General features: G+C 51.8%; 1 long non-coding RNA gene across 1 annotated transcript in view; it reads right to left on the reverse strand.

Annotated features, from left to right (window-relative positions):
- Window positions 1–8939, reverse strand: part of LOC120875308 — a 54599-nt gene extending 45660 nt beyond the window's left edge. Inside the window, exon 1 of the long non-coding RNA XR_005723943.1 lies at window positions 8617–8939. This is a non-coding gene — a long non-coding RNA (uncharacterized LOC120875308). The remainder of the gene's footprint in view (window positions 1–8616) is intronic.
- Window positions 8940–9639: the final 700 nt, after the last annotated feature.

Consider the following 9639-nt stretch of genomic DNA (forward strand, 5'->3'; position numbering starts at 1 on the left):
GAATTTACAAAGGGAGTGTGAAACAGGATCACCAGCTATCTTGTTAAAAGCCACACCCTTGCTCAAGCACTTCTCATGGCTCTCATCACCTGTGAGACCCAGTCTTCCAGACACACTCCCACGGGGCCAGGACTGACTCACCTGTGCTCCCGCAGCCCGATGCTACAGCCTTGCACCACCTGCTCATCTACCTGCAATGACCCAGCCTCTGCACCATTGCTCTCCTCTTCCCTCCTGCCTGGTATGCTTCTGGGCTTCGTCTTTGCTTGGCAAATCCTTACTTGTCTCTCAAGACTCATGGCAAATGGCCCCCACCCTCCCCGATCTAAACCCACCTCTGCCTTCAGAGGGCACATCAACCACTCTAATTAGCTACAGATAGTCACACGTTTCCCCAACTGTCTCTGAGTCCACTGAAGACAAAGAGCATCTTGCCAGGCTCCATCCCCACACCATCCTTCCTGATGGGCTCTTAGTTGTGGCCTGGTCCCTGTGTCCACTGCAGGAATGTGCAAGATGGATGCTAAGAGTGAACATGCTTCCTTCCACAAGATTCAAGGAAAAGCACCTACTGTGGGCAGGACCCAGAAGGGTCTGAGGTTTGCATGGCCTTTTTCAAGCGATATACTGCCATAGACTGGCTTCAAGGGACCCTGAATTAATGTTGTATGTTGACCCATCTAAGATCATCTTTATATCTTCCATCTCTATACCAGGTCATGCACTCAGCTCTGCTTGGAGACAAATCTTACAAAGTGGTCCATCTCTCCCTCCTACTCAGCACACAATACTTCTGAGTGTGGTTTGCTTCACGCAGGCCCCAAGAAAGCCACTCTGATAAACCTTCCACCTCTTCCTCGGTGAAAGACGGAGGCCAGAGGACTCTGGTCCAGGCCTCACTGTTCCATCTGCATGAAAGCAAGAGGCAGTGTCAGAGACGAAAGCAAGCAGACGCCAGAGCCGCTGCGTCTCCCGTGTATGGGGGCCCTGCAATGGTGCCTGGACATAGCTGGTGCTCTGGGCATGTTTCTGGAAGGAAGAGAAGGAGGGACAGCAGGCCCCCACCCCAGGATTAACTGTGGCTGAAGAAACATCTCACCCAGTGGAAGGAATGGAATCAGGGTCTTTCTAAAAAAATTCCTCTGGAAGAGAACTCCAGACCCACTTCGATGACCCCATCAGGGATGAATCACCCTATAATACGGTGCTCTGAGTTAAAGGGCTGCTCCTAAAACAATGCGTATGTGGCGGGGGGCCTGGAAGCTGAGACTGGCCCCGTGAGCGTGACAGCGTCACCTGGACAAGGTTTCAAAGCCATGGGGGCACGTAGCATGGCAGCTTATCAGGGCTGCTCCCCACCTGCTGAGCCCCCTGCCCCTCCAGCCCCCAGGTCCCGTGGGCTCCTGAAGAGTGACAGGGCTGCAAGCAGTTGTGAGGGTTTCAGAAACATCATGGAAGCTGGTGTGCGGCTAGAAGGGGAGAAGCAAGGGGCGGGGCAGGCGAGGTTGTGCAGGGCCCTGGAGACAGCCCCTGTCAATGCTCTCGGGGACACTGGTGAGCTCCCAGCAGAGAAGACCGCGATCCTTTAGAAGGCTCCCTCCAGCGGTGGCTGGAAAGCAAACTGTCGAAGGTGGCGGGGGAGGAGAACAAAAGGTTGTGAGAGAGATAAGAGCAGCTGGGGTGGAGGTGGAGAGACAGGTCAGCATGAGTCGGGTGCCGTATTCTAGGTGTTTGGGGGCAGGAAGGGGCATGAGTGATCAACCACCTGCAAGAGCCAGAGGTTCTCACCTGCTTATTGCTCCTGAGCTAAGAATTACAGGGAGGGTGCTAAAAATACAGATTCTGGGCCCCCACTCTCTGAGGTTCTGACTCAGTAGGTGCACAACAAGACCCAGGAATCTGTATTTTAGTAAGCTCCCCCGATGCTTTCATGGAAGTGGCCTCACTGTATCCCACTTGGTAAAAACCCTACATTATGACTCAATCCTTGAACCTAACAGCCCGTGGAGAGTCAGAGTGGGATGGAGGCTTGTACCCAAGGGCCCAGGTGAGATGAGAAGGGGAGCCGGGCTGAAAAGTAGGCCCCCTGACTCCCAGGCTGGGCCCTCCTCCCTGGCCTCCTTGTTCTGCTGCAGATGGGCAAGGGTGCACTCCCAGGCCTACAGGAGGCACGCAAAGATATACTGCAGTTGTCCATCGTCTACCAGTTTGGCCCCAATGCCCAGCAGTGCCTAGACAGAGCTGGTGTACAACAGATTTTTGTTCAGCCATTGATGATCAACACCTGTCCAATGGGAGAATGATGGGGGCAGATCTCAGTGATCAAGCAGGACCAGAGAGGCACACAGGATGGAAGAGATAGCAACACTCCTGGACAGATGGACAGAGCAGCTCTGCAACTCCACAGGGATGCCCTGGAGCAGGCCAAGGACAACCAGACCTCGTGGAGAAGCAACCTCAGCATCTACAGAGATTTTTGGACCCATGTTATCTCGATAAAACTGTGAAAAGCCTCAGCCTTACCTTATAGTGAACAAGTATATCCTTCCACTCCTGCCTTCCACGTGGAGAATGGAGATTTCCACGTCTATCTTTAGAGTTTAACACTGCAAAGCCAGGCTAACTCTCTTAGAAGTTTTCATTACAGCCCTCTCACCAAGTTAACAGGAACGTGTGCTCATAAATTGTTTCCAGTTTAGGCATGATACTCTTAAGGCACATTCACTTTATTAAAAAAAAAAACTTTTTAATATCAATCATTAAAAGATGGTGACTGTCATTATCATCTATCTTCTGAATTTAAAAAGAATCAAGAATCTTTCAATGGGGAAGGGGGTGGATGTTAGGCCAATGTGACTTGCGTGGTTTATCTGTGGCAGAATGAGAGAGTCTTGGTCAGGCTCCCAGACTATATAAGCAGATACAGACTCAAAAGCTGGGATGATGAAAAAAACAGGAAGCCCTGGGCATTCCTTATGTGTGCTTCTGCTTGGAGGTGCTAAATGAGGCATACAGAGTGGCTCATCACAGTTTATTAAGAAACTGAAGCAAGTGAGAATACACAGACCCTCCCCAACATCCTATCTGATCTGTGATTCTGGTTTCAACGATGCTGAGTGCAGAAGCATTCAGCCTAGCAAATACTAAGACAAGTCCTCGAAGTCTGCCAGAAGGGTTTACAAAGGTGCAGGCTTTTTAACCCCAGGTACGATTTCATTTACACTTGTCACAAGCCACATACGAAGATGGTATGAGACATCTAGAATTCTTTAGTAAATTTATTCTGTGATTCTCGATGCTGGAAATGGATGTTAAATCATTTCTACTTACTGGGCCCCAAATAACTGTTCGTAGGAATCACCAATCAGAGGCCAGGGACTTTACTGCCTTCTTGCCTCACCCCGCCCCCGCAAAGCCTCTGTACTGCCACTTTTGTATTCTCTGTCACTGAATAACCATATACTAAAAATCGGGCCCAGAACTGAAGCTACCAGGAATCTGTTCACTCAAGGTTTGGGTAAAACCTTGCCATCTTTGCTGATAGCTCCACAGATCTGGAAGAGTGTCATCCATACCCAGGATGGGTCTATGGGTCTCTATGGGTCTCACTGGGGACAAACCATGTAATTTCTAGTTCACCAGATCAAAAACAGTGTGCTGGCTGCTAAGACATTTTGGTACTTTACCGATGACAGATGAATCACAATTGAATTTTTCAACTCATTCTGTCTGCTTTTTTCTCATTAATCACCTATCACAAATCTCAGTGCTCTTGGCATATAAGCCATTTAGGAATCCAGAGGAGACGGAGGGAGGGTCCTTTTTGTTAAGACATCACTTGCTCTGATGTGGGCAAGGCCAGAATAGGTGCTGAAAGGAATTTAAACTGCTGGTGAAGACAGTCCACTTGAGTATCATTGCTAGAATGTAAGGACGGGTGATTTCAATGAGCTCGCTTTAGCGTCTGTGTAAACTTGTGCGTTGCAGACGAGATTCTGGAGTCTCCTGTCCTGGGTATGGATGACACTCTTCCAGATCTGTGGAGCTATCACCAAAGACAGCAACAGCTACACCAACGTGGGTGGGCTTCTGCAGGCTCCACCAAGTTTCCGCTACGACTGCATCTCTATTCCAGGGCTTGAAAAGTTCTTGAAACTGACATTCCCTCCTCCAAGCCCTGGAAATTCGTAAGAGCTGGAGGAGGATCTTTATATGTTCCTCCTACTTCCTTCTCTCCTTTGTTGTGTGGGGGAGGATTAACCCGTGTGGCATCCTGGAACCGCAGTCATACTCATTTTGGAAGCTTCTGTTACATAACTTTTAGTCTGTGTCCCTTTTTGTGAGGTGCAGGCTGGCACTGCCTTTCAAAATATCCCACGTGTCAGCCTGTGATCGCTCCCAGGGTGACATGGGAACTACAGAGTTGCTTTAGCTTCCTCCAAAGAACCACCAACTCTAACCTTTATAGGGTAATACTAGACTTATTTCTAATTATCTTTCGAATCTAATACATTCGACACAGAGTTCAAAGAAACTCAACGGCTTGAATGCAGAAGTCTTTCAAGAACTGGATGGCTCCCCACCCATGTTACCTACATCAGAGCTACATGCTCTCTCTGTGCCATGGTGCTATTTAGAAATTCGACAAGAAAGAACACAATTTGGTTTCCAGACACACTGCAGCACTCATGGAAATGAAGTCTGAGGGGCAAGGGCAAGGATGTGTTTTCAACCCTAGCCCCTGAAATCGTGCTTTTTTCTGCCATTCCACAACTGTGTGACCCTGAGTGACATACTGCCCCTCTCTGACTTCGGGCTCTGAATCTAGAAGAGGGGTTCATAAGATCTACTTTTCAGCAGAGTGGGGAGGATTAAATGTGTAAAGACTGGTGGTTCCTTTCTTCCACCCTCTTTATCTGACAACAATTGCAGCTTCGCTAGGAATGCTGACCTCTGACCGCAGACTGCTTAAGTGTGACAAGCCAGGCTGCCCAGGGAACCCAGCAAAAACACCACTGCCAAATCGACAAACTTCTCACCATTTCTCAGCTTCAGCTGAATTCAAGGCTCTAATTAAAGTACTTTCCATTTTCGAAACAACTGTAAAGGGTAATTACACACTTACCCTCCTACCTTCCAGGAACAGCCTGAAAAGACGACGGAGAAACCTCCACGGCCCCTGGACCTCAAGCTATACAGTTAGACGTGACACTTCTCCTACCCCATGGGCCCAAATTATGTAAGAGCTCCTGCGGCTCCGGGCACAGAGACCCTAGGGAGGGTCCTGGCTCAGCCCTCTCAGATGCGTGCCGAGACTCCACCCCGCAAAGGTGCCCTGATGGGGAAACTGGCATCACTGTTTTTGAGATGAAAAGTTGTTTCATCACATACTCAGGGTTGCTCCCCCTTAGGATAATCAAGACGACTGTTTATAATGGCCCGTTCTTTACTGTTTATACGGATGTTTAATAGGAAACGTTATGTAACCTTAAAGCACAGAGCATTCTGGAGCTATTAATAACCAGCTGCATCTAGATTCCGAGGACTCTTTGGGCTTAAGAGTTGAAGAGGCCCTCCTGGCACTAATATACACACATGCCCAGGGACAGAGAGACACATAACCATACAAGCTCACGGCACAGACATAAATGAAGACCCCAAGAACGGGGATGACTCGTCCAAGGTCACAAAGCCAATTATCAGAGTCAAAAATAATTCCTAGGTCTCCTGGCCTCTGGAAGATGTTTCTTTTCTCTAGACACCCCCACCCCACCCCATAAGTACCTGTGTACCTCCTAAACCCTGTACAAGTACCACAGTGTCCAGACTGGGTTCTCACAAGGCAGGGGCTAGTCAGCCCCAGTCAAGAGTTCCTGGTCTAAACACTCCAGTTAGAAATGGGACACTCATGAGCAAACGTCTTGTCATTCATTTATGATAAGACCCCTCCTGCCCTCTCAACAGAAACAGGAGGCACTGAAATATATTTGAACATGAGGCCATTACAGGTGTGGTATGGAAGAGGTCCACTTTAGAGATTTTCCAGAAAAGAAGTGGGTTTAAGACAAAGCAGAATCAAAAATGGAGATTTTGTTCTCAATCGCACACTTTCCCACCAGGAAGGTTAAAAAAAAAAAAAAAAGAGCAAAAAAAGAGAGAACTGATGAATTAAAAACTATAGATGAGGAACAAGGGTAACGTTTTCCCGGGAAACTCAGCTTTGGGTAGCAACAGCATGATATATGACACAAAAACTGTTCTCTCATAATTACATTATCATTTTCAAAAGTAACTTCATGAAAATTGTTTCTCTGCATTCATTTTTATTCAAAACCTCACCCGTTAGACATGAGGTGCTAAAACACACAACGTTGGGAGATTAATATGCCCACACAAGACGCATTACTTGCCATTCACAGACCCTGCGAGCTTGTAAAAAATAAAAGCTCTGCTCTGGTTCTGTGAACAACAAACAGTCATAAAACCCACTGGGAGCTTAGTTTCTGGGGAAAAAGGTGGGATATGCCTGCTTCATTGGAGATTCAGTAACACTTTAAAAGGTTCATTAATCCGGATCTTTAAAAGACCTATGACAACTCCATTAAGAGCCCATAGGTCAAGTTGATGAATTTAGCTGTAATCAACAGGCAAAGACTAAGTCAAGGTCTAAACAGCCTTGTGGCCCGTTTCATGTGACAAAACCTCTGAATACCTGCTGAGGCAAGCGCCACCACTCGCTAATACAATCAGCAAACAGTGCAGAGAAGAGCGTCTAAAAATCACTTTATTTCCTGGCATTACTGGGTTAGTTGGAGAAGGTTTTACCTTGCAACTACGATGGATTCCTTCTGGAAAGAACAGGCAGGCTCACCAGCTGGCTGCTTTCAAGCTGGCTGGACATCCAGTCGATGTGCTGTATTTCATCAGTTCTTAGAGATCAATGTCATCTTTCCAAATGCAATGCCTAACCTGCCCCATAACCCCAATCTGGCACCTTGGGACGTTTGACAGCTATCATGCTTTAGCCCAATAAATAATCCACTAAAGCATGGCCCGGGCTTCACCTCCTGTGGATGCAACCTGAATTTTGCAGCTCCCTCGGGCACTACGTCCTGCTCTTGGAGATCAACAACCTATTCAGTGTGGAGCTATTCTTCCAAACGTATGTGTCTGACTAGCTCACACACCTCAGCTCTGGCCTGTGACCCACCCTTCTCCCACTTGAAGAATAATTTCATTGGAAGGGATCTGAGGGTTCACCCAGTGTAACTCTTGACATTTCACTATCAGGGAAACCGATGGCCCTTCCCTGCCCTGACACCAGGACCATCCAAGTCCTGTAGACAACCAGGTCCAACACTTGCTGACTCAACCGAATAAACAAGCCATTCAGATGAGGACCAAAAGACTCTGTGTGGCTTCCCCCTTGATGCTCGCTCTAAGTGCACTTAAGCAGACAGTTAAAAGCGGCAAAGCTGGAGAGCTGGGAGCAAGCAAAGGCTTCCAATCTACATGAAAGCCCCCTCTCCTTTTCTTCTGGATTGAGCTGTGGGAAGTTCTGCTGACAAGGAGGGTTGGCAAACATGAGCCAAGATGAAATTTCCAACAGGGCTGATTCCTACACAGTGGCCATCTGGGATCAGCCAGTTAAGTAACCATCTCCAAGACTTACACAACCAGGGGCAAGAGCCTTGATGAGCCCTCACCCTTTAGAAAGGTTCAGGACTCAGTTCTGAGGCCAAGCATGTGCTAGGCACACGCAGCGCAGAAGCAGCACACAGGAGGATCCCAATGCCCACCTTTTTCTCCTTTAAGTGGTCTGGGAGAAAAAAGAATACAAGAAAGAGAGCACCCAGGGGAACATCTCTTCCTCCCACATGAATGGAAGTGGCTGAGCACTTAACAATTCACATTAAGGCTGAGCAGTTGCATGATGAAGGGAGGGATAAAAACATACATGTCACCAGCGATTTATGTCATCCGAGCAGGTACTCATCAGCACAAGTGTTTTCACACAGGCGCAGCAACTCCAGACAAAAGCAGGTAGCAGGAGAACTGGGACAGGTGTGCTTGTTACAAACGGATCAGCTCTCCAGGGAGCGGGGGAAAGCGCTCCCTGGTTGCCAATCTGTGGTCTCCCTGGTTTGCACTTCCCGGCCCTGTGACCTTGACTAAGTCATCAACCTCCTTGGGCCTCAGTTTCCTCATCTGAGCCAGAGAAGAAGGGGAACCCACTTCCTCGGGTGGTTTGGAGGCTCCCTGCCCTGCACAGCCTGGACACCCTTTTCCAGGTCACTATATATGAATCGTCTCCTTCCCACAAATGATGAGACTGAACCCAGGTTGCCTATGTCATTATCTCGACCAAACAGGTCTCCCGCCTGCGTGTCAAGCCCGTATCCACTTCCCTGATGGCCCAGGGAGGCACCAGGTCTCGAATGCAGCCCGACAGTGTTCGGCCTCCAGGCAGGGCTTGGGGAATGGGGGAATACAGGGGTTCAATCGGAAGCGCCGCGGGCAGGCTCTGGGCGAGTGGGGGCCAGGCAGGGGCTCAGAGGCAGCCTCCGGGGTCCGTGGCAAAGGGGCTTTGTTCCGGTGGCGGAGGGCCTGGCTTACCGAGCAGCGCATCCGGAGGCGGGCGGGGGGGCGCGCGGGGCACGCAGCAGAGCCACAGCCCGGCCGGAGCTCGGGGCGCCCAAGCCGAAGGAAGGCGAAGAGGAGGAGGAAGACGAGGTGGAGAACCAGGAGGCGGCCGCCGGCTCCCGCCTCATTCTCCCGGGCACCGCCGATCCGCTGGCCGCCGCCTGCTGGGGCTGGCCGCCCGGCGCCGGACCCCGTGCGCGCGGCTCATGTCCCCGTCCGCCGCTGGCGAGGTGTGCGCGCAGCCGGGTTGTCTCCGGGCGGCGCCCCGGGGCTCCTCATGCCCCGCGCGGGGCTCGGCAGGAGGACCTCGGGGAGGCGGCGCGGAGGGAAAGAGAGGAAGAGAGAGCGTGAGTGCGCGCAGAGCTGCGCCCCGCCGGTCCGGGGGCGGCGGGCGCCCGGCAGGACCTCGCTGCCCCACCCACCGCGCCGCTGCGCCCGGCTCTACGCGCCCGCCCGGTGGGGCACGGAGCCCCAGAAACTTTAGCACATGGCCGGTCCGGCGGCCGTCCCCCCCCACCCCCTCCATCTCGCTTCCCCTCCCGGGCCCAGGTCCCCGAGAGCGGCTTACCGGCGACGACGGCGATCGCGGCCGCGGGGTGCCCAATCTGCCGCGCGCGGAACTGTGCGCACCGGCTGGGAAGGAGGGAAGGGCTGGCGGCGTCGAGGTCCCTGCAGGGGAGGGGCACCTCGGCGGCGACCGGCCGCGCGGGTTTAAGGGAGCCGGGGAGGCGGGCGGCGAGCCAGCCTGGGTCCGCAGACCCCGATGGGGGAGGGCCCGTGCGCCCCCCGCCCCCGCCCCCGGCCCGCGGCGCCGCTGCTGACGACGCGCGCGCGGGTTTCCCCGGCTCGGGGTCTGCGGAGCCAGCCCCCGTTACTTAGCGACTCGCTCCGGGGAGCCCACGCTGACGCGCGCGACTAGCGGGGCTGCGGCAACCGAGCGAAAGGGAGGGGAGGGGAGGGGAGAGGAGGGGAGAGGAGGGGAGAGGAGCTCCGGGC

The sequence above is a fragment of the Oryx dammah genome, unplaced genomic scaffold (assembly GCF_014754425.2).
Source record: "Oryx dammah isolate SB20612 unplaced genomic scaffold, SCBI_Odam_1.1 HiC_scaffold_16, whole genome shotgun sequence".
Classification (NCBI taxonomy): domain Eukaryota; kingdom Metazoa; phylum Chordata; class Mammalia; order Artiodactyla; family Bovidae; genus Oryx; species Oryx dammah.